General features: G+C 47.7%; 1 protein-coding gene across 4 annotated transcripts in view; it reads left to right on the forward strand.

Moving 5' to 3' along the window:
* Nucleotides 1-5,831: 5,831 nt before the first annotated feature.
* The window catches only part of prrc2b (proline-rich coiled-coil 2B), a 79,748-nt gene continuing 63,671 nt past the window's right edge, over nucleotides 5,832-21,908 (forward strand). For 3 of the 4 annotated variants that reach the window (XM_068012146.1, XM_068012148.1, XM_068012149.1), the window contains exon 1: nucleotides 5,832-6,021. The gene's annotated coding sequence lies outside the window, so the exon portion shown is untranslated. The remainder of the gene's footprint in view (nucleotides 6,022-21,908) is intronic. The other variant, XM_068012147.1, reaches the window with a different exon arrangement.

The following is a 21,908-nucleotide window of genomic DNA, read 5'->3' on the forward strand; positions in this document are numbered from 1 at the left end:
AAACACGGGGTCACAGTCTCAGGATAAGGGGCTGATCATTCGGGACAGAGATGAGGAGAAATTTCTTCGCTCAAAGGGTTGTGAATCTTTGGAATTCCCTATCCCAGAGGGTTGTGGAGGCTCCATCATTGAATACATTTAAGGCTGAAATAAAGAGATTTTTGGTCTCTCAGGAAATCAAGGGATATGTGGAGTGGGCGGGAAAGTGGAGTCGAAGCCCAAGGTCAGCCAAGATGGTATTGAATGGCGGAGCAGGCTCGATGGGCCGAATGGTCTACTCCTGCTCCTAATTTCTGTGTTCTTGCGTTCTCAAAGTGAGGTCCGAAGGCTGGTCCAAAATGCAAGTCACTGACGTGCAGTACACGGCCGAGATAACACAAGAGAACAGGTCAGATCCCTAAACCCAACACGCGCGTGGCAACACACAACTAGAGCAGCTCCTGTGTGCGCGGCACGAGTTGTCACAAGTGCAAGTAACAACAATGTTGTTTTATAAGCAAGATTTATGTTACTTTGATTTTGTTTGATTAATATTGATGTAAGGTAAGTAATAGTTACTCAGAAGAGGATTATTGTGATGAATTTTGAACACATATTAGAATGTTTCAAATAAATATGGTCTCTTGTAGTATTAATATTTAAAATATGAAAATGTCTCTACTTTTGTTTCTGGCCTCAATCATTAATTTACTAAAATTAATGCACATAAATTTATTACATACAGCAGCGAGATATTTATACTTCCCGTTAATTTTGATGAGTCTTTTCCGTGGCAAGTGAAAGCGGGTCAGGTTAGAGCAGTAGCTGGTCTCTGAGACCTTTTCGCCCGGCCTGAGTCGTCTGCGGACAAAACAGTTTGAGAACAACTGCCTTTGTTCCCAAAAATCTATCGCTCTCTGTCTTGAATACACTCATCAACTGAGCGTCCACAACTCTCTGGGGTAGAGAATTCCAAAGATTCACAAAGATTTGAGTGAGGAGATTTCTCCTCATCTCAGTCTGAAATGGCCAACCCCTTTATCCCAAGACTGTGACCCCTTGTTCTAGATACCCCAGTCGGGGGAAATGTCCTCTCAGTGTCTACCCTGTCAAGCCCCTTCAGAATTTTATACGTTTCAATGAGATCACCTCTCATTCTTCTAAACTCCAATGGATATTAGCCTGGTCAACTCAATCTCTCCTCATGGGACAATCCCCTCATCCCAGGAACCAGTCTAGTGAACCTTCGTTGCACTCCCTCCAGGGCAAGTGTGTCCTTCCTTAGGTAAGGAGACCAAAACTGCACACACACTACTCCAGCTGCTGGTAATTCCAGGAATTCCCTGGACTCTGTCAGTGCACCTGCCAGGATCCAGCATTGGGAACCTTTGTTATGGCTGGCGACCCAGATGGTGATAAGCAGAGATCAGGAGATGTTATTTGCTTTTGGGAACGTGTGTCCCTGTAGAATAGCAAAAAGCCACAGAAGCAAGGTGGAAAACAACAGCAACTCACTCTTTCCTTAGCAACAACAACTTAGACAGTCTTTTTAATGTAGTAAAACATTCCAAAATGTTTCCCAGCAGTGTAGTCAGACAGGGGTTTGATGCTGAGTCACACGAGATGCACAGTTGATGCAACTCCCGACGGAAAGAAAGTGTTGAAAATGTAAGTCAAGATGTTTGGAAATCTCGGAATCGTGTTTCAGAATTAATCACTGGAAAAAAAGAGGAACGTTTCCTGAAGAGGAAGTGCTGAAGAATAAGATGCGAAACAGGCTGCAGCTGCACGGCCGGGCTTTCCGCCAGCAGATATCTCTCTCTTATTTAGTGCTGGTTACACGGGAAACAGGCCAAGAGGTTTTACTGAGAGGGAAAGGTTACCAACTCTGGTTGGACATGTTGTCACATGACTTCCTGTCGCCAACCGCCCCGCCCACCCCACACGCCCGCCCGCCATTGGTTACTTGACGTGTCCATCCTCGCAGTGCCCCGCCTTCCTCCCGCCAATTGGAAAGTGAACAGACTCTTTGTTCCCTGATTGGATGATTCTTGACTGTCAATCAAACAGCCATTTTCTCCTGTGTCCAATATTCTTAGAATTTAAAAAAAGTGTTCAAAGTTAAAAAAAATTAAAACATAGAAACTTTAAGGTACAGAAGGAGACTATTCAGCCCATCATGTTTGTTCCAGCTTAGACGTTTCCAGACTAATCTCACCATCTAGCACCTGGTCTGCAGGTTACGGCACCTCAAGTGCATATCAACGTGTTTTTATAAATGCGCTGAGGGTTTCTGCCTCGACCACCCTTTCAGGCAGTGAGTTCCAGACCCCCACCACCCTCTGGGTGAAAACAATTATTCCTCAACTCCTCTCTAATCCTTCCACCAATTACTTTAAATCTTTGCCCCCTGGTTATTAACCTCTCTGCTAAGGGGAATAGATCCTTTCAGTCCACTCTATCTGGGCCTCTCGTAATTTTAAACATCTCAGTTAAATCTCCCCTCAGCCTCCTCTGTTCCAAAGAAAACAACCCCAGCCTATCCAATCTTTTCTCATAGCTAAAATTCACCAATCTTTGTAACATCTTCGCAAATCTCCTCTCCTCTCCCGTGCGATTACATCTTTAATGTGGTGATATGCAGTATTCTAGCTGTGATCTGTCGAGTTTTATACAGCTCTAACAATAATCTCCCTGATATTCTAAGCCTTGGTTGATAAAGCCCTTCTTAACCACCTTATCTACCTGTCCTGATGGTTTCAGGGATCTGTGGACATTCACACAGGACAGAGTTTTTTCCCGACGGCACTCTGGTCCTGAGTGTTGCTTGTTAATTCCCGGCAAGTCAGGGAACCCTGATTGAGTGAGTGGGAGTTGTTGGAAGATTCAGGAAGGTGACTAAAGGCAGTGTCAATGAGGATGTTCTCCAAAGAGCAGGAGAAAGGGGGTTTGAGGAGAGAATTCCAGAGTGTAGGAATGTGATGGCTGAAAGCTTGGCAATCCCATGATATTCCCATCTGTCTTCGCTGGTCGAGGGAGATGAGACAGCCCATTCCTCTCTCACCAGCGAGGGATTGACTCAGAGTCAAGTTTCACTCTTTTGTGAAATTGCTGTCATCCAGTTCAATCATTATTTAGTTCCAGCCTCCTCTCACAGAGTTTCTCTCCTGATTTCTTTAGCCTTGTGCAGTCTATGTGATACCTAACTGCGATTGATGTTAAAATGTGATTGACTTTTACGGAGATGGAGGAGAGAACATTCATAGGAAACCAGTGGTCAGATGGAGAGGTGATGGCTGAAGTTTCCCTCCAGGTCACAGCCTCTTAAAGCTTCATTGAGCAGCTTGGGAGAGAATGTGTACAAACATCAAATTCATGTCAACACATAGTCAAATAGGATAAAATAAAACAGAATCATTCACTGAATAACAAAAAAATCTCAGAAAAACAGGGATTGGGAATAACAGCACTGGAATTATCAACACTGGGAATACTAACACAGGGATTATCCGCACTGGAATTATCAGCATCTGTGGAGCGAGCAGCATGCTCTCCACCTCCATCCCCCACCAGGATGGTCTGAGGTCTCTCTGCTTCTTCCTGGAACAGAGGCCCAACCAGTCCCCATCCACCACTACCCTTCTCTGCCTGGCTGAACTTGTTCTCACATTGAACAACTTCTCCTTCAACTCCACGCACTTCCTTCAAGTAAAAGGTGTTGCTATGGGTACCCGCATGAGTCCTAGTTATGCCTGTCTTTTTGTGGGATATGTCGAACATTCCTTGTTCCAGTCCTACTCAGGCCCCCTCCCCCAACTCTTTTTCCGGTACATTGATGACTGTATCGGTGCCGTTTCCTGCTCCCGCCCCGAACTGGAAAACTTTATCAACTTTGCTTCCAATTTCCACCCTTCTCTCACCTTTACATGGTCCATCTCTGACACTTCCCTTCCCTTCCTCGACTTCTCTGTCTCCATCTCTGGTGATAGGCTGTCCACTAATGTTCATTATAAGCTCACTGACTCCCACAGCTACCTCGACTACACTTCCTCACACCCTGCCTCCTGTAAGGACTCCATTCCATTTTCCCAGTTTCTCCGTCTCCGACACATCTGCTCTGATGATGCTACCTTCCATGACGGTGCTTCTGATATGTCTTCCTTTTTCCTCAACCGAGGATTCCCCCCCACTGTTGTTGACAGGGCCCTCAACCGTGTCCGGTCCATTTCCCGCACCTCTACCCTCACCCCTTCCCCTCCCTCCCAGAACCGTGACAGGGTTCCCCTTGTCCTCACTTTCCACCCCATCAGCCTCCATATCCAAAGGATCATCCTCCGCCATTTCCGCCACATCCAGTGTGATGCCACTACCAAACACATCTTCCCCTCCCTTCCCCTGTCAGCATTCCAAAGGGATCGTTCCCTCCGTGACACCCTGGTCCACTCCTCCATTACCCCCACCACCTCGTCCCCTTCCCATGGCACCTTCCCCTGCAATCACAGGAGGTGTAATACCTGCCCATTTACCCCCTCTCTCCTCACTATCCAAGGCCCCAAACACTCCTTTCAGGTGAAGCAGCGATTTACTTGTACTTCTTTCAATGTAGTATACTGTATTCGCTGCTCACAATGTGGTCTCCTCTACATTGGGGATACCAAGCGCAGATTGGGTAACCACTTTGCAGAACACCTTCGCTCAGTCCGCAAGCAGGACCCTGAGCTTCTGGTTGCTGGCCGTTTTAACACTCCCCCCTGCTCTCATGCTCACATCTCTGTCCTGGGATTGCTGCAGTGTTCCAGTGAACATCAACGCAAGCTCGAGGAACAGCATCTCATTTACTGTATAGGCACACTACAGCCTGCCGGACTGAACATTGAGTTCAATAATTTCACAGCGTGACGGGCCCTCCTTTTTTATTTTTATTTTTTTAAAATTTTATTTTGCTTTGTTATTTTTTCACCACTTGCCTGCCCATGGTTTTTTTTGTCATGTTTGTGCTTTGGGCCAGGGCTGTTCATTATTCTGTCATTATTTGCTTTTATTACACTGGAATTTTTCATCACTGGGAATATCAACATTGGGATTATCAGCACTGGGAATACTAAAAGCAAAAGTAAAAATAAAAAATTAAAGAAAAATACTGCAGATGCTGTAAATCTGAAATAAAAACGAGAAATGCTGGAATCACTCAGCAGGTCTGGCAGCATCTGTGGAAAGAGAAGCAGAGTTAACGTTTCAGATCAGTGACCTTTCATCAGAACTAGTTTCTCTGTTTCTCTCTCCAGAGATGCTGCCAGACCTGCTGAGTATTTCCAGTACTTTCTGTTTTTATATTTGGGAATATTAATACTGGGATTATCAACATCGATTATAAACACTGGGATGATTAACACTGGGAATATCAATCCGAGCCCCTGCAGCTCCGCCTCCGGCCGCCAGGTGGGGCACCGGCTCGGTCGCTGCAGTTCCGCCCCCGGCCGCCAGGTGGAGCGCCGGCACGGTCCCAGCAGTTCCGCCTCCGGCCGCCAGGTGGAGCGCCGGCACGGTCCCGGCAGTTCCGCCCCCGGCCGCCAGGTGGAGCGCCGGCTCGGTCGCTGCAGCTCCGCCTCCGGCCGCCAGGTGGAGCGCGGGCACGGTCCCGGCAGTTCCGCCTCCGGCCGCCAGGTGGAGCGCCGGCACGGTCCCTGCAGTTTCGCCTCCGGCCGCCAGGTGGAGCGCCGGCTCGGTCGCTGCAGCTCCGCCTCCGGCCGCCAGGTGGAGCGCGGGCACGGTCCCGGCAGTTCCGCCTCCGGCCGCCAGGTGGAGCGCCGGCACGGTCCCTGCAGTTTCGCCCCCGGCCGCCAGGTGGGGCGCCGGCGCTGCGGTTCAGTCCCAGCGCCCGGTTTGCGAAGCCGGAGACGGTTTCAGTTCAATCCTTTGGCCTAGGCCGCGGATTCTCCTCCATCCGCTTCCATCGGCCGCCACACCGGCGCCGGTCTCTGTTTGTTGTGGAAATTGTGTCGGATTAACCCCCGGGAACGAGCCAAGGTCGGTAGTTTTGAGGTAAAATGTCTTTTCTTGGTTGCAATCCCGGGGCTTTCGGCCGCTTTGTTCCCGGCTGCATCCGGCCGCCATCTTCCCTGAGAAACAAAATCGGGAAAATCCGACCAGGATAAACCTTCCCGGACCCCGGCCGCTCCAAACTCGAGGCCCGGGGTGGCGGGGGCCTAAAACCGGCCCGAGACCCTGGCCAGTGGTCACCGCCCCCCCCCCCCCCCCCCCCAAAGACCGGCCAGTGGTCACCGCCCACCCACGACATTCCCCAGTCCCCCCCCCCCCTCTCCCGGATAGTGACCACCCCAGCCCCCACTCCCCGTCATCTCCTCTTCCCTCCCACCATTGTTTAGTTTATGGAGTCTTGGGGGGGGTTATGGAGTTGGGGTTAGTGGAGGCTTGGGGGGGCCGGGGGGGTGGTTATGGAGTTTGTGGGGGGGGTTATGGAGTTGGGGTTAGTGGAGTCTTGGGGGGCCGGGGGGGGTGGGGGTGGTTATGGAGTTTGTGGAGGGGGGGGTTATGGGGTCCGGGGGGGGGGTTATGGAGTTGGGGTTAGTGGAGTCTTGGGGGGGTGGGGGTAGTTATGGAGTTTGTGGGGGGGGTTATGGAGTTGGGGTTAGTGGAGTCTTGGGGGGGTGGGGGTAGTTATGGAGTTTGTGGGGGGGGGTTATGGAGTTGGGGTTAGTGGAGTCTTGGGGGGCCGGGGGGGGTGGGGGTGGTTATGGAGTTTGTGGGGGGGGTTATGGGGTCCGGGGGGGGGGTTATGGAGTTGGGGTTAGTGGAGTCTTGGGGGGGGTGGGGGTGGTTATGGAGTTTGTGGGGGTGGTGGTTATGGAGTTTGTGGGGGGGGGTTATGGAGTTGGGGTTAGTGGAGGCTTGGGGGGCCGGGGGGGGTGGTTATGGAGTTTGTGGGGGGGGGGGTTATGGGGTCCGGGGGGGGTGGTGGTTATGGAGTTTGTGGGGGGGGGGGTTATGGAGTTGGGGTTAGTGGAGTCTTGGGGGGCCGGGGGGGGTGGGGGTGGTTATGGAGTTTGTGGGGGGGGGTTATGGAGTTGGGGTTAGTGGACTCTTGGGGGGGGTGGGGGTAGTTATGGAGTTTGTGGGGGGGGTTATGGAGTTGGGGTTAGTGGAGTCTTGGGGGGCCGGGGGGGGTGGGGGTGGTTATGGAGTTTGTGGAGGGGGGGGTTATGGGGTCCGGGGGGGGGGTTATGGAGTTGGGGTTAGTGGAGTCTTGGGGGGGTGGGGGTGGTTATGGAGTTTGTGGGGGGGGTTATGGGGTCCGGGGGGGGGGTGATTATGGAGTTTGTGGGGGGGGTTATGGAGTTGGGGTTAGTGGAGTCTTGGGGGGCCGGGGGGGGGGTTTCTGGAGCCTGGCGGGATTTGCGGAGTCTGGGGATGTGGGTTGTTTTACACAGTCTGGGGGCTGACTCCTGGGCTTGTGTTGCTCAGGTTGTGCTAGATGCAGGATTGCAGCTTTAAGAGTTGCGCAGAGCTGATTACAAAGGATTTTTTGTCTCTGCCTCGTCCCCAGTAATGGGATCAGAATGGGAAGACAGTAATTGTTTGCTGCTGCAGTTGTTTAGCCTGATTCCCCTCAGTCGCTGCTATGACTTTGATAATGTCTGGCCTTTATTTTGTGCCGTTCACATCATTGTCCTCCTCAGACAGGATAAAACACTGTTGTGCATGATCAGTTCATCTACTTTTGTTGATGATGAGGGGGACCTGCTGCATAAAACACAGCAAATTCTCTGCTCTTCAAATACTGTCATAGGATCTTAGAGCTGGCAGTAAGTCTGGAGTAGGCAGACAGAGCCTCTGTTTAATATCTCATCCAAAGAATGGCACCTCTGGCAGTGTAGCACTCCCACAGTACTAGCGCTGGTATGCCAGTCTCGATTGTGTTGTTGAATGTATGAGGAGGCATTGAGAAGCATTGCAGGTCACTGACTTGGAGATGGATGTTGCTCCTGGGTTCCTTGAGCTCGAGACTGGCTCAGGTCTGCAAATGAAACCTGACCCAAGCCCTACAGAACCACATCTGACCTCAAACCCCACCCGGACCGAGTCCTTTCATTTTTTCCCGCGCCCGACCCAACTATCAGTTAACCTGCCTTCCGTTTTTCACTTTGTTGCTTTTCTGCACAAGCTTAAAATAACTAACAAAACCACTTCTCAAGTCTAAAAAGTATAAACGGTGGCGAGAGTGTGTCCCCGACCCGGCCCGAACTGAGCCTGAATGCCGGACCCGGAAGTCCGACCCGACCTGAACCTGCCGGGGTTTGGGTCAGATAACCGGCCTTTACCTCAAGCCATTCATTACTCCCAGACTTGCATCAAACAGTGTGACTCACAAATGCCTGTTGCTCCCAAAGGTACGGGCAGTCTCGGAGCCTGGGCAGAGGCCGCAGGCAGTAATTCTGAGGGGGTGATGGTGAAAGTTAAGCTTTTGAGGATTCTGAGCTGGAGCTGCTGACTAAAAGCTTCAATACATCTGTCCTTGCAGGCTGTGTGATTGAGTGAGTGAGTGAGCCGTACACAGTCTGGTTGGTACCTGTCAACCACAGCCAGGCGACTGCAGCAACTTAATGTCAAGATCCCTGTCTTCATATTGAGGGCTGTTCAGCAAGGGCACAGGTCTTGGGGGGGGGGGGGGGAAAGTCTTCATTTGCAGCAACTTGATTTAAGCAAATTAATTTATAAGTTTTGGGAGGAATTCGTCCCAAGAACAAAAAAAGGGACTTGTTTGTGTCTGTTGTCATGGAAAGTGGCTGCTCTATGCCATATTGTTTACATGATGCTCAGTTCAGTTGGTAGCACTCGAGGCACTGCACTGAGATCCTGACTGACCCTTCGAGAATCTTGTGGCACAGAAGGAGGCTATTTTGCCCATTGTCTCTGTGCTGGCTCTTTGAAAGAGCTATCCAATTAGTCCCATTCTCCTCTTTCTCCAGAGCTCTGCAAATTTTTCCTTTTCAAGGATTTACCCAGTTCCCTTTTGAAAGTTACTATTGAATCTGCTTTCATTGCCCTTTCAGGTAGTGCATCCTCCCCTAGTCTCTCCACGTGACTGAAGTCCCTCATCCCTGGTACCATTCTAGTAAATCTCTTCATCCTCCTCATGGTCTTGACATCCTTTCTGTACGGCAGTTTGAGAGTTAGATACACTGCTCTAACTGAAGTATAACCAATGATTAACTATGATTAGTGTTGCACAGGATGAATGATGGAAATTCTGCCATACATTCAATTCTTCTTAAAATCAAAAGTTGCTGTGTTTTCTCTTCCTTTCTTCACTACTCTCAGCTCCCACATCTAATGATGTTAATATGTAAAAGGAACATAGGAAGGCCATTCAGCCCCTCGATCCTGTTCCACTGTGCAATATGATCCTGGCTTCTTTGTATCTTAACTCAGTCTACCCACTTTGGTTCCATAACCCTTACCCAGTAAAAAATCTATCAATCTCAGTTTTGAAATTTCCAATTGACCCCCAGCCTCAGCAGCTTTTTGGGGGAGAGGGTTCCAGATTTCCACGATCCTTTGTGTGAATAAGTAGAGGCCTGCCCAGGTCGGGAAAAAAAGAACCCGACTGAACCACCGCACACCGGCCTGAGTCCCTCTGATTTTGCCCTGAGCCCGACCCGTGCGTGACTCAACCATCCCTTTACTTACCTTCGGGCTCGGAATCTCCAGGAAGCTGCAGCGCATGTGTGATGACGTCATCATGATGTCAGTCGCTCACTGCGCAGACTCAGTTTCATCCCGGACTCCCAGCTCGGGTAAGTTTTTAAAAATTTCAATACTTACCAGCAGAGCACTGACGGTGTGTGTCCGGCCTGACCCGACTTTGACTCGGCCCAACCCGACCCCGAATGTCGTACCGTGAAGATAGACCCGACCCGAGCCCGACACATGTCGTTGGGTCCCCTTGGGTTCGGGTCGGGTAGCAGGCCTCTATGAAGAGTTGCTTCTAGACATCACCCCTGAATGGCCTGGCTCTAATTTTGAGATTATGCTGCCTTGTTCTGGACTTTTTCCTCTTCCCCCACCCCTCTCCCCCAACACCTCCCCGCCCCCCCAGAGAAACAGTTTCTCTCTGTTGACCTTCTCAAATCCCCTAATCGTCTTCAAGAGCTCGATTAGATTACCCCTTGATCATCTATACTTGAGGGAATATAAGCCGAGCCTGTGGAACCTGCCCGCATAGAGAGCAGTAATGCAGAAGAGCCACTGGGAAGTGAGGGTGAATTTTAAGAGAGCCAAAAAACAAGTCAGGAGTGACTGCTGTTGGTTGATATAATAACGGTGTAACTGCTTCCTGAACACAGTGAGGTGCGGGTCCTACTGTTATGGAGTGCCTTTCTGAGTGACTTGGCATTCCCATTGATCAGAAATGCTGGGTTCTAGTTAGGGCATGTTGGTTGGGGGGGGGGGGGGTGGGTGTGGGGGTAATTAGATGGCCTCTGCAGTGCAGCAGCTTTAAGCTCTGAAATTTCCCCACCACAAAAGGTTGATGTTTGTGGAATCAACTGATTAGCAAGAGCAGGACCTGGTGTGTCCAGTGTGTAGAGTGGGTGACAGAGGGGCTCGTGCTTGATCAGATTCTATCATGGGCATGCTCTTGTGCTCTAGAGTGGTTTGTTGGAACTGGCCTGAGTGCAAAGCCGTAGGAAGTAGGTGGGAGGTCAGTTGGGGGACGCTGGTGAGTAGAAGCAGTAAATGGGCAAATCAGACAGCTTTGGCGCCTTTCTAACCTCCTCCAGTCACCAGTCTAAGGCAGCTTCTGATCACACATCAAGTGATAGTTACCAAGTGCAAGATTGCAACCATTTCCCTGCTCACTGTTACCAGCAGTTTTTATTATTCCGCAATAATAGTGGCTGGAGCCACATCAATAAATGCATGTTCCTTAATATTAAGAATGATTCTCGAGGAGTTGAGGGATAATCTGAGAGTGAACATCATAAAACTGCTACCCAGAAACTGTAAAGAGTTGCTGCTTGTCATTTAGCTTGTTTGTATTTTAACTTCTTTGTTTGTTTTCCGGTTTTAGTGATGCTCAAAATCAAAACTTTTACTGATTTTCTTTTCTCCCCTTAATTTTCTCTGGTTTTTAGAGGTCCAGTTTTCCTCACTAATTCTGTCCTTTTTTATACACGAAAAATAAAACTTGAAATAGCTCAAAGAATAAAGTTTTTTAAACTGACAGTAATGATCCTCCTGTGTGAATTACCCATTGTGTGTGTGTGTCTGTGGACCACAACAAATCTATTGGTTATCAGGAGGAGTAGGGTTATGTTTATATAACTGACAAGGATGATGGGCCGAATGGCCTCCTCCTTGTTCTGTGTATTGAAAGTGCTGGGTCTGCACAGTTTTACCACAATAAATAGGTAGAACTTGGTAGGAGCACAGTTGTCAAAAAAAAGGGAGTAGTACCATAGTGGTTATGTTACTGGACCAGTGTCAGGCAATGACCATGTCCAACAAGAGAGAAACTAACCATCTCCCCTTGACATTCACTGGCATGACGATTGCTGAATCCCCCACTATCAACATCCCGGGGGGCGGTCACCATTGACTAGAAACTGAACTGGAGTAGCCATATAAGTACCGTGTCGACAGGAACAGGTCAGAGGCTAGTAATCCTGTGGTGAGTAACTGGCCTCCTGACTCCCCAAAGCCTGTCCACCTACAAGGCACAAGTCAGGAGTGTGATAGAATACTCTCCACTTGCCTGGATGGGTGCAGCTCCAACAACACTCCAGAAGCTCAACACCATACAGGACAAAGCAGCCCGCTTGATTGGCACCCCATCTACAAAGATTCACGCCCTCCACCACCGACGCACAGTGACAGCAGTGTGTACCTCTACCACCACCTGCAAGTTCCTCTTCAAGCGGCACACCATCCTAACTTGGAACTATATCGCCGTTTCTTCACTGTTGCTGGGTCAAAATCCTGGAACTCCCTTCCTAATAGCACTGTGGGTGTACCTACCCAACATGGACTGCAGCGGTTCAAGAAGGCAGCTCACCACCACCTTCTCATGGGCAATTTGAGATGGGCAATAAATGCTGGCCTGGCCAGGGGCGCCCACATCCCCATAAATGAATTTTAAAAATAGTAATCCGGAGGTCTTGACTAATGATCTGGAGGCATGAGCTCAAATCCCACCATGGCAGCTGGGGAATTTAAATTCAATTCATTAAATAAATCTGAAATATAAACCTAGTATCAGTAGTGGTGACCAAGAAACTATAGGATTGTTGTAAAAACCCATCTGAAGTGGCGTGGGGCCTTTTAGGGACAAATAAGGTAATATATGCTCAGAGGCACAGGGTAAGGCTGGAATTGTTAATGATTACTTTGTAATGATGTTTACTAAAGGAAGAGGAATCTGACAAAATATCGGTAGAAGCGGAGAGAATAGAGGCAATGGGTCAGGTAAAAATTAAGAGAGGGGAGGTACGAAAAAGGCTGGCTATGCTTAGGGTGAATAAGTCACCAGGTCCGATGGCTTGCAGCAGGTTGCTGAAGGAAGTGGGAGTGGAGATAGTGGAAGGGCTTGCCATAATCTTCCCTGGATATGGGGGAGGTACCAGAGGACTGAAGAGTGGCAAATGTGACAACCTTATTCAAGAAATGGTGTAAGGATAGTCCCAGCAGCTATAGGTCAGTTAGTTTAACATCAGTGGTGGGTAAGGTTTTTGAAACACTAATCATGGAAAAAAGCAACCGGCACTTGGAGAAGTTTTGAGTTACTTAGGATAGCCAGTTACTCAGAATTTGTAAAAGGCAGCTTATGTTTGACTAACCTAATTGAATTTTGTGATGAGGTAACAGGGAAGGTTGATGAAGGGAATGCGGTGGATTTTGTTTATATGGATTTTAAGAAAGCTTTTGATAAAGTATCACATTGGCTGGTTAACAAAATTGAGGCTTATGGAATAGGAGGGTCATTGTCCAATTGGATAAAAAAATTGGCTTAAGGACAGAAAACACCAAGTCATGGTAAATGTTTACTTTTCAGACTGGTGGATGGTAGACAATGATGTTCCCCAAGAGTCAGTGTGAGGACCACTGCTTTTTTTCCTACATAAATGACTTGGATCTTGGAATACAGAGTAGAATTTCAAAATTTGCCAGTGATACCAAACTTGGAGAAGTAGCAAACTGAGGATGATATGAACCGCCTGCAACATGACATCAATAGGCTAGCAGAATGGGCAGACCAATGGAAAATGGAATTTAATGCAGACAAGTGTGAGATGATGCATTTTGGCAGAAGGAACAGGGTGAGGCAACATAGACTTAATGGTGCAGTTCCAAAGAGTGTGCAGGAACAGAGATACCTGGGGGTGCATGTGCATCGATCTTTGAAGGTGGCAGGACATATTGAGAGAGTGGTTAGCAAAGCATATGGGATCTTGGGCTTCATAGATAGAGGTATTGAGTTCAAAAGCAGCGATGTTATGCTGAACCTTTATAAAGCTCTGGTTGGGCCCCAACTGCATCCATTCTGGTCAGCACACTTTAGGAAGGATGTGAGGGTCCTTACGAGGGTGCAGAGGAGATTTTCCCGAATGGTTCCAGGGATGGGGAATTTAGTTACAAGGTTAGGTTGGAAAAGCTGGTGTTCTCTCTGAAGCAAAGGAGATTTAGGGGAAATTTGAGTGAGGTGTACAAGATTATGACAGGCTTAAATAAGTTAGACAGGGAAAACTGTTTCCATGAACTGATGGTACACTGAAGTTTTTTGGGCAAGAGATGCAGGGGGAATGTGAGGAAAAGCTTTTTTGCGCAGTGAGTGGTAATGACCTGGAACTCGCTGCCCACGAGGGTGGTGGAAGTGGAGATAATGATTTCAAAAGGAAATTGAATGGCCTCTTGAAGGAAATAAACTTGCAGGGCTATGGGATCAGGGATCAAACAGGGGAGTGGGACTGACTGGATTGCTCCACGGAGAGCCAGCAATGACCGGATGGGCCATATGGCCACATTCTGTGCGGCATATGACTCGAAGTACCGAATTATTGTAAAAACCCATCTAGTTCACTAATGTCCTTTAGGGAAAGAAATCTACCATAAATGTGACTCCAGTCCCACAACAACCTGCTTGATTCTTAACTGCCCTCTGAAATGCCCTAGCAAGCCACTCAGATTGGCAATAAATGCAGGCCTTGCGAGCAACTCCCACACCCCATAAGCGAATAAAAACGAACTTCTCCTGAGACGATCCATTGCGAGAATGTTGAAGCTTGTGCACATGTTACATACATCACTGACCACATGCAGCCAGGGACAGAATGGATGGAGTGACGTGACCACAAACAGTGATGTCACTAGAACGACATCAGGTTTACTGCTCAGAATCAGACCATTTGCCCCATCTGGTCCATGCAGTGTTTCTACTTCACACGAACCTTCACCCGCCGCCTTCTAACCCTTTCAGCATAACCTATTTGTTTCTCCCTCATGTGTGTGTCTAGTTTCCCCTTGATCAGGTGTCCTTGCAGTGCAGTGATAGATTTTGTCCTGGCAAGCTTGGGTTGTGCCTGGACAGCATTCTGAGCACAGTGTAACATGAGGGTGATCCCAGGTTTGTTCTCTTGAACGTTAGCTCAGCTCCATGGTCGCACATTCGCCTCCAAGTCAGGAGGTTGCAAATTCGACAAACTCCAGTAATTGATCGTCTCACCTCACTAACCCCCAGAAAACACATTGAACGAATCATTTATTTCAGGACTGTGTGCTAGTTGGCTGCTACCTCACCACAGTGGCTGCACCTGAAGATTAATTCATTGGCTGGGAAGTGCTTTGGGACATGCTGAAAGATGCTGTGTGAAAGGGAAGCTTTTAATCAGTGCTCTTCCTTCCCTTTCACTCACTTTCTCTTTTCCTTTCTCCTCTCTCTCGGTCTCAGTTGGCCTCAGTATCCCTGATCTGAGTGGGGCAGTTGAAAAATAAGCCAAGGGTTCCTGCACCAATCGCTGTGTAGTGAAACCTGTCTGAGACAGCACATCTGTGACCATGGGTGAAGGCAGGGTGGCACTCAGTTTCCTATTCTCCTACTCTCTGCAAAAGTGATGTGTCCCGGGTTGGGGTGAGTTTAATCTGGAGCTATGTCCTGCAAGCAGTTAATGTCAGAGAGCAGGAGAAGAACAGGGACAGAATTCCCCATTACTTACACTCACACCCCCCTTCATATTTTACTGCAAACTGTTTTCAAAGACACTGATTTCAGTCTCTTGGGTTCCCTTCCACCCATGCCTACTTATTGACAGTTGCTCTGATGTGTTTGGTTTTCCCATGTCCCTTTGTGATTCTTGGCTATTTCTTTTACGCGTGTCCTGTGAATATTCTACAAAACTAATCCCATTGTTTCAAAATGTTGAAGGATGTTATTCCTACAGCTGGAGCTGTGTCTACTAGTACCTTGCAGAATGTTCAGATGTTATGGTACTCTGTAGGTAATGATTTTGCAATCTCAATTTGGGAGGTTGGTTAAAAATGTCTTTTTAAAGGAGTAGCTAATGACTGCAGTCTGTATTAGACAGAAGCAGTCTACATAGAAATCTATCTCTTGTCTCTCACATCCCCCAATAGCAACAGAGACATGGAGGAACAGATTGGGAGGCAGATTTTGGAAAGGTGCAGAAGTAACAGGGTTGTAACAGCACAGGAACAGGCCATTCGGCCCTCCAAGCCTGCGCCGATCTTGATGCCTGCCTGAACTAAAACCTTCTGCACTTCCGGGGTCCGTATCCCTCTATTCCCATCCTATGTTTCAAGAGGAATAGGGAGGGAGGTAAAAGAGGTGGGGGAGTGGCATTGCTAATCAGGGATAGTATCACAGCTGCAGAAAGGGAGGTCGTCGAGGAGGGTTTGTCCACTGAGTCATTATGGGTGGAAGTCAGAAACAGGAAAGGAGCAGTCACTTTGTTGAAAGTTTTCTATAGACCCCCCAATAGCGACAGAGACACGGAGGAACAGATTGGGAGGCAGATTTTGGAAAGTTGCAGAAGTAACAGGGTTGTTGTCATGGGTGACTTCAACTTCCCTAATATTGATTGGAACCTCCTTAGTGCAAATAGTTTGGATGGAGCAGTTTTTGTCAGGTGTGTCCAGGAAGGTTTCCTGACTCAATATGTAGATAGGCCGACTAGAGGGGAGACTATGTTGGACTTGGTGCTTGGCAACGAACCAGGCCAGGTGGCAGATCTCTCGGTATGAGAGCATTTCGGTGATAGTGATCACAACTCCCTGACCTTTACTATACTCATGGAGAGGGACAGGAGCAGACGGGATGGGAAAATATTTAATTGGGGGAGGGGGAATTACAATGCTATTAGGCAGGAACTGGGGAGCATAAATTGGGAACAGATGTTCTCAGGGAAATGCACGACAGAAATGTGGAGGTTGTTTAGGGAGCACTTGCTGCGACTGCTGGATAGGTTTGTCCCGATGAGGCAGGGAAGGGATGGTAGGGTGAAGGAACCTTGGATGACAAGAGATGTGGAACAGCTAGTCAAGAGGAAGAAGGAAGCTTCCTTAAGGTTGAGGAAGCAAGGATCAGACAGGGCTCTAGATTGTTACAAGGTAGCCAGGAAGGAACTGAAGAATGGACTTGGGAGAGCTAGAAGGGGACATGAAAAAGTCTTGGCGGGTAGGATTAAGGAAAATCCCAAGGCGTTCTACACTTATGTGAGGAACAAGAGGATGGCCAGAGTGAGGGTAGGGCCAATCAGGGATAGTGGAGGGAACTTGTGCCTGGGGTCGGAGGAGGTAGGGGAGGTCCTAAATGAATACTTTGCTTCAGTATTCACTAGTGAGAGGGACTTGGTCGTTTGTGAGGACAGCGTGGAACAGGCTGATATGCTCGAACAGGTTGAGGTTAAGAGGGAGGATGTGCTGGAAATTTTGAATGATATGAGGACAGATAAGTTCCCGGGGCCAGACGGGATATACCCAAGGATATTACGGGAAGCGAGGAAGGAGATTGCTGCGCCTTTGGCGATGATCTTTGCGTCCTCACTGTCCACTGGAGTAATACCAGATGATTGGAGGGTGGCAAATGTTGTTCCCTTGTTCAAGAAAGGGAATAGGGATAACCCTGGGAATTATAGACCCGTCAGTCTTACGTCGGTAGTGGGCAAATTATTGGAGAGGATTCTGAGAGACAGGATTTATGATTATTTGGAAAAACATGGTTTGATTAGAGACAGTCAGCATGGCTTTGTGAGGGGCAGGTCATGCCTCACAAGCCTTATTGAATTCTTTGAAGATGTGACAAAACACATTGATGAAGGAAGAGCAGTGGATGTGGTGTATATGGATTTTAGCAAGGCGTTTGATAAGGTTCCCCATAGTAGGCTCATTCAGAAAGTAAGGAGGCATGGGATTCAGGGAAAGTTGGCTGTCTGGATACAAAATTGGCTGGCCCATAGAAGTCAGAGGGTGGTAGAAGATGGAAAGTATTCATCATGGAGCTCGGTGACCAGTGGTGTTCCACAAGGATCTGTTCTGGGACCTCTGCTCTTTGTGATTTTTATAAATGACTTGGATGAGGAAGTGGAAGGCTGGGTTAGCAAGTTTGCCGATGACATGAAGGTTGCTGGAGTTGTGGATAGTGTGGAAGGCTGTTGTAGGTTGCAACGGGACATTGACAGGATGCAGAGCTGGGCTGAGAAGTGGCAGATGGAGTTCAACCTGGAAAAGTGTGAAGTGATTCATTTTGGAAGGTCGAATTTGAATGCGGAATACAGGCTTAAAGACAGGATTCTTGGTAGTGTGGAGGAACAGAGGGATCTTGGGGTCCATGTCCATAGATCGCTCAAAGTTGCCACCCAAGTTTATAGGGTTGTTAAGGCATATGGTGTGTTGGCTTTCATTAACAGGGGGATTGAGTTTAAGAACCGTGAGGTTATGCTGCAGCTCTATAAGGCCCTGGTTCGACCACACTTGGAATATTGTGTTCAGTTCTGGTCGCCTCATTGTAGGAAGGATGTGGAAGCTTTCGAGAGGGTGCAGAGGAGATTTACCAGGATGCTGCCTGGACTGGAGGGCATGTCTTACGAAGAAAGATTGAGGGAGCTAGCTAGGGCTTTTCTCATTGGAGCGAAGAAGGATGAGAGGTACAAGATGATGAGAAGCATAGATAGAGTGGATAGCCATAGACCTTTTCCCAGGGTGGAAAGGGCTATCACCAGGGGGCATAATTTTAAGGTGATTGGAGGAAGGTTTCGGGGAGATGTCAGAGGTAGGTTCTTTACACAGAGAGTGGTGGGTGCGTGGAATGCGCTGCCAGCGGTGGTAGTAGAAGCAGATACATTAGGGGCATTTAAGTGACTCTTGGATAGGTACATGGATGATAGTAGAATGAAGGGTAGGTAGTTAGTTTGATCTTAGAGTAGGTTAAAGGTTCGGCACAACATCGTGGGCCGAAGGGCCTGTACTGTGCTGTACTGTTCTATGTTCCTCTGCTCATTCCTGATTGTCCCTGTGCCGTGCATTGCCTTGAGCAAGTGGCTCTGATCCAGCCCTTCAATGAGATGACAGCAGCATGGAAGTGTCCTTGATAGCGTGGCTGAAAACAGTTCCCTGCCTCTCCAAGCCATTTGCTGAATACCAGTGTACTCTTTTATTTCAAAATCAGGCCCCACGTCAGGGCTTGAACTGACTGAAGCAGTGCTGCACTGTCTGAGGTACCATCTTTCGGATATACTAAACCAAGATTCCATCTGTTGGTTTCGATGGACCTTGGAGACCCCAAGAACAAGCTGTCCTGGTCAATGTTCCTTCCTCAAACAGCTCTGCCATAACTCAAATCACCGGTTTCTTGTCTCATTTGCTGTTTTTGGAATCTTGCTTTGTACTGATTGGTTGCCATATTTGCATGCACAACAACTATCACAACACTTCAGAAGTAATTTGTTTGTCGTCAAACATTTCGCGATGTCTTCAGATTTGATAAATTTCTACAAAACGGGAAGTTAGTTTCACTGCCCCCCAACAGTTTATTTAGAGTTTGCGGAGGAAAGTCAGATTGCTCAGCCCCATTACAGTCTGTAGACATCCCAATTTTTTAATAAAAGTGAATGATTGAAAATCTTTATTTAGTAACTGAAAACTTGTAGGACTGGGGTTTGTTTGAGGTCAATGTTAGTAAGGATTAGGGAGCTAGGGCAGGTAGATTGAGTTGAGATACTGATTAGCCATGATTTAATTGAATAACAGCACAGACTCAAGGGGTTCAAAGATCTTTGGGAAAAGTTTGTGGGCCAAAAAATCCAGTCCCCTTTTTCATCACTTAACTCCACCTACACTTCACCATATGTTTCAGGCCTTCCTCCACAAGTTCACCAACTGAACCTCTTTATAGTGTCATCTTAACTCATGGGTGAAAATGTTCCTCTGCATCCTTTCCCCATGTGTTGTGGTGTTAAGTCTGACTTCCTTAACTGGGAATCATTATAGTGTGACACTTGCTCAGGGCAGTAATGTCACCCCTTTGATTAGATATCCAGAACTGAATATTGTCTAAGTAGCAATTCTGATCTTTGGCCTGAAAGGTTTTCTGTCTGTGCTAGTCCTGGTCTGTGAGAGGAGGATGTAGATCATGGTGGTCTTTCTGAGGAACTGATGCACCTATTAAAAGATGATCACTGCCTTAGATCCCTGCCTTGTGGAATGTTGCTATTAAGATTAATGCCCTGTTAAATTAACTTCGCTCCAGGCTTTACAAACAACTTTGCAATAATCATATTATTCCTGACGTTAAGCGTGGTGACTACTGTATGTAAAGATTAGCGTTGATTGTAAGGCTGCTAAATCCAGTGGTTCAGTTTCTAGATGATTGCTGTAATAGACTCTGTTCCTGCAAATCGGTGTGTCTTCTGGCCACGACGTGGGTCCTAATTCATGCAGTCCTTGTTTGTTGAGTATGGAACCAAAGTCATAGAGAGATACAGCACAGAAGCAGGTCCTTCGGCCCACTGAGTCTGTGCCGACCAACAACCACCCATTTATACTAATCCTACATTAATCCCATATTCCCTATCACATCCCACCACCTACCTACACTAGGGGCAATTTACAATGACCAATTTACCTATCAACCTGCAAGTCTTTGGCTGTGGGAGGAAACCGGAGCACCCGGCGGAAACCCATGCGGTCACAGGGAGAACTTGCAAACTCCACACAGGCAGTACCCAGAACCGACCCGGGTCGCAGGAGCTGTGAGGCTACGGTGCTAACCGCTGCGCCACTGTGACGCCCCATAAATAGAGAGATACAGCACTGAAACAGGCCCTTTGGCCCATCGAGTCTGTGCTGACCATCAACCACCCATTTATACTAATCCTACATTAATCCCATATTCCCTACCACAGCCCCACAATTCTCCTACCACCTACCTACACTAGGGGCAATTTACAATGGCCAACTTACCTATCAACCTGCAAGTCTTTGGCTGAGAGGGGAAACCGGAGCACCCGGTAGAAACCCACGCGGTCACAGGGCGACCTTGCAAACTCCACATGGGCAGTACCCAGAACCGAACCCGTGCTTGATGGAAAACAGTATAATCATCGTTGCCCCTTGTATTGTCTGAGGTGATCACTATTGGTTCATTCACAAGATACACAATCTTTCAGACTGTTAATATGCTTGGCATTCTCTCCTCCCAAGCAGCCTTACTTTTTGAAAAAGTTCTGTTGTATCATGGAGCATGTTGCCACCCCTCCTCTCATTCATCATTTCACTAGCCCAGTTATCCTTTAAATTACTGACTTTCAAAATAGGAAATTCACTGCCCCTTTTGGTGAAGCTCCTCACTGCCTGTGAGCAGTGCGGTACAAAGACATCTAGTTTGTGAAGGAAGTTTTTCAGGATCATGTCTGGTCAGTTGTAACAGTGGCAATGGGAGGGCCTAAAGAGCAAATTGCAGCTGTCTGTGAGACAGTTCTCTCTATCAGAGCCTAGTTCGGTGTTTGAAGTCGAGTGGGTATGCTTAACACACAGATTAATGAGAAGCCAGTTGGACTTGGTGCCTCATATATAAAAATGAATTGTTCTGAGCGGGATTTACTGTGCTTCAAGTGAGAGTGTAATGGGAATGTGTTTAGACTCCAGGCAAGACTCCTACAGTTGGTCTCGACCTGTTTCCCGTGCAATAGCCAGTTTATACTCTGCTGGCTACTAACTAATGATACAGAGTGAGGTACCCCCATGCTGGGAGCCTAGGAAACTTCAAGAAGACTGTTTTCAGCTGCATGGGTTGGTGTTCATGGTAAAACTTTGCTAAAATGTAGAACAGGCTTTATGCAAAACTGGAGTATATCTTCTGGAGTAGATGTTGCTTTAATACTGTTTACACCAGATTAAATTACTGCAGACTAGTTTGAGAAATCTGTTGAGAAAGTTATTCATTGCTCTTACCACTGATCTATCTTCAGAGAGTGATGTTCTGTAGTAAATTAAAATTTTTTATAATACCAGAGGGGTCTTTTAAGTAATACGTGTTGGAGAAGCAGCATTGCAGACTGCTGCCTGGGAACTAAAACACTGCGTCTCGCCATTGTTCTTAAATGTTATGTCACTTGATTCCAGACCCAGGCATGAGTGGGCCATGGTCTCTATAACTTGGTTCATTTTACTTTTCTCCATTCTCCTTTCCTCTCCTTGCTTGGGTACAGTTCCAGAGTCACCTTCTGGTACCTTGCCCAAGAGACCAGCCTCCATGACATTGGATGTCAGTGGGCTGTTCAATCCAAGGATGGATAGGCTCATAGACACGCTTGCTTCTGTTCACACAATGGCAAAGACCAGTGGATAGCAATCAGGAGCTGGAATTAGCTCTAGACCGGGTCAATTGTGGAGACCATCTTTTT

This window comes from Heterodontus francisci, chromosome 32 (assembly GCF_036365525.1).
Source record: "Heterodontus francisci isolate sHetFra1 chromosome 32, sHetFra1.hap1, whole genome shotgun sequence".
Taxonomy (NCBI): domain Eukaryota; kingdom Metazoa; phylum Chordata; class Chondrichthyes; order Heterodontiformes; family Heterodontidae; genus Heterodontus; species Heterodontus francisci.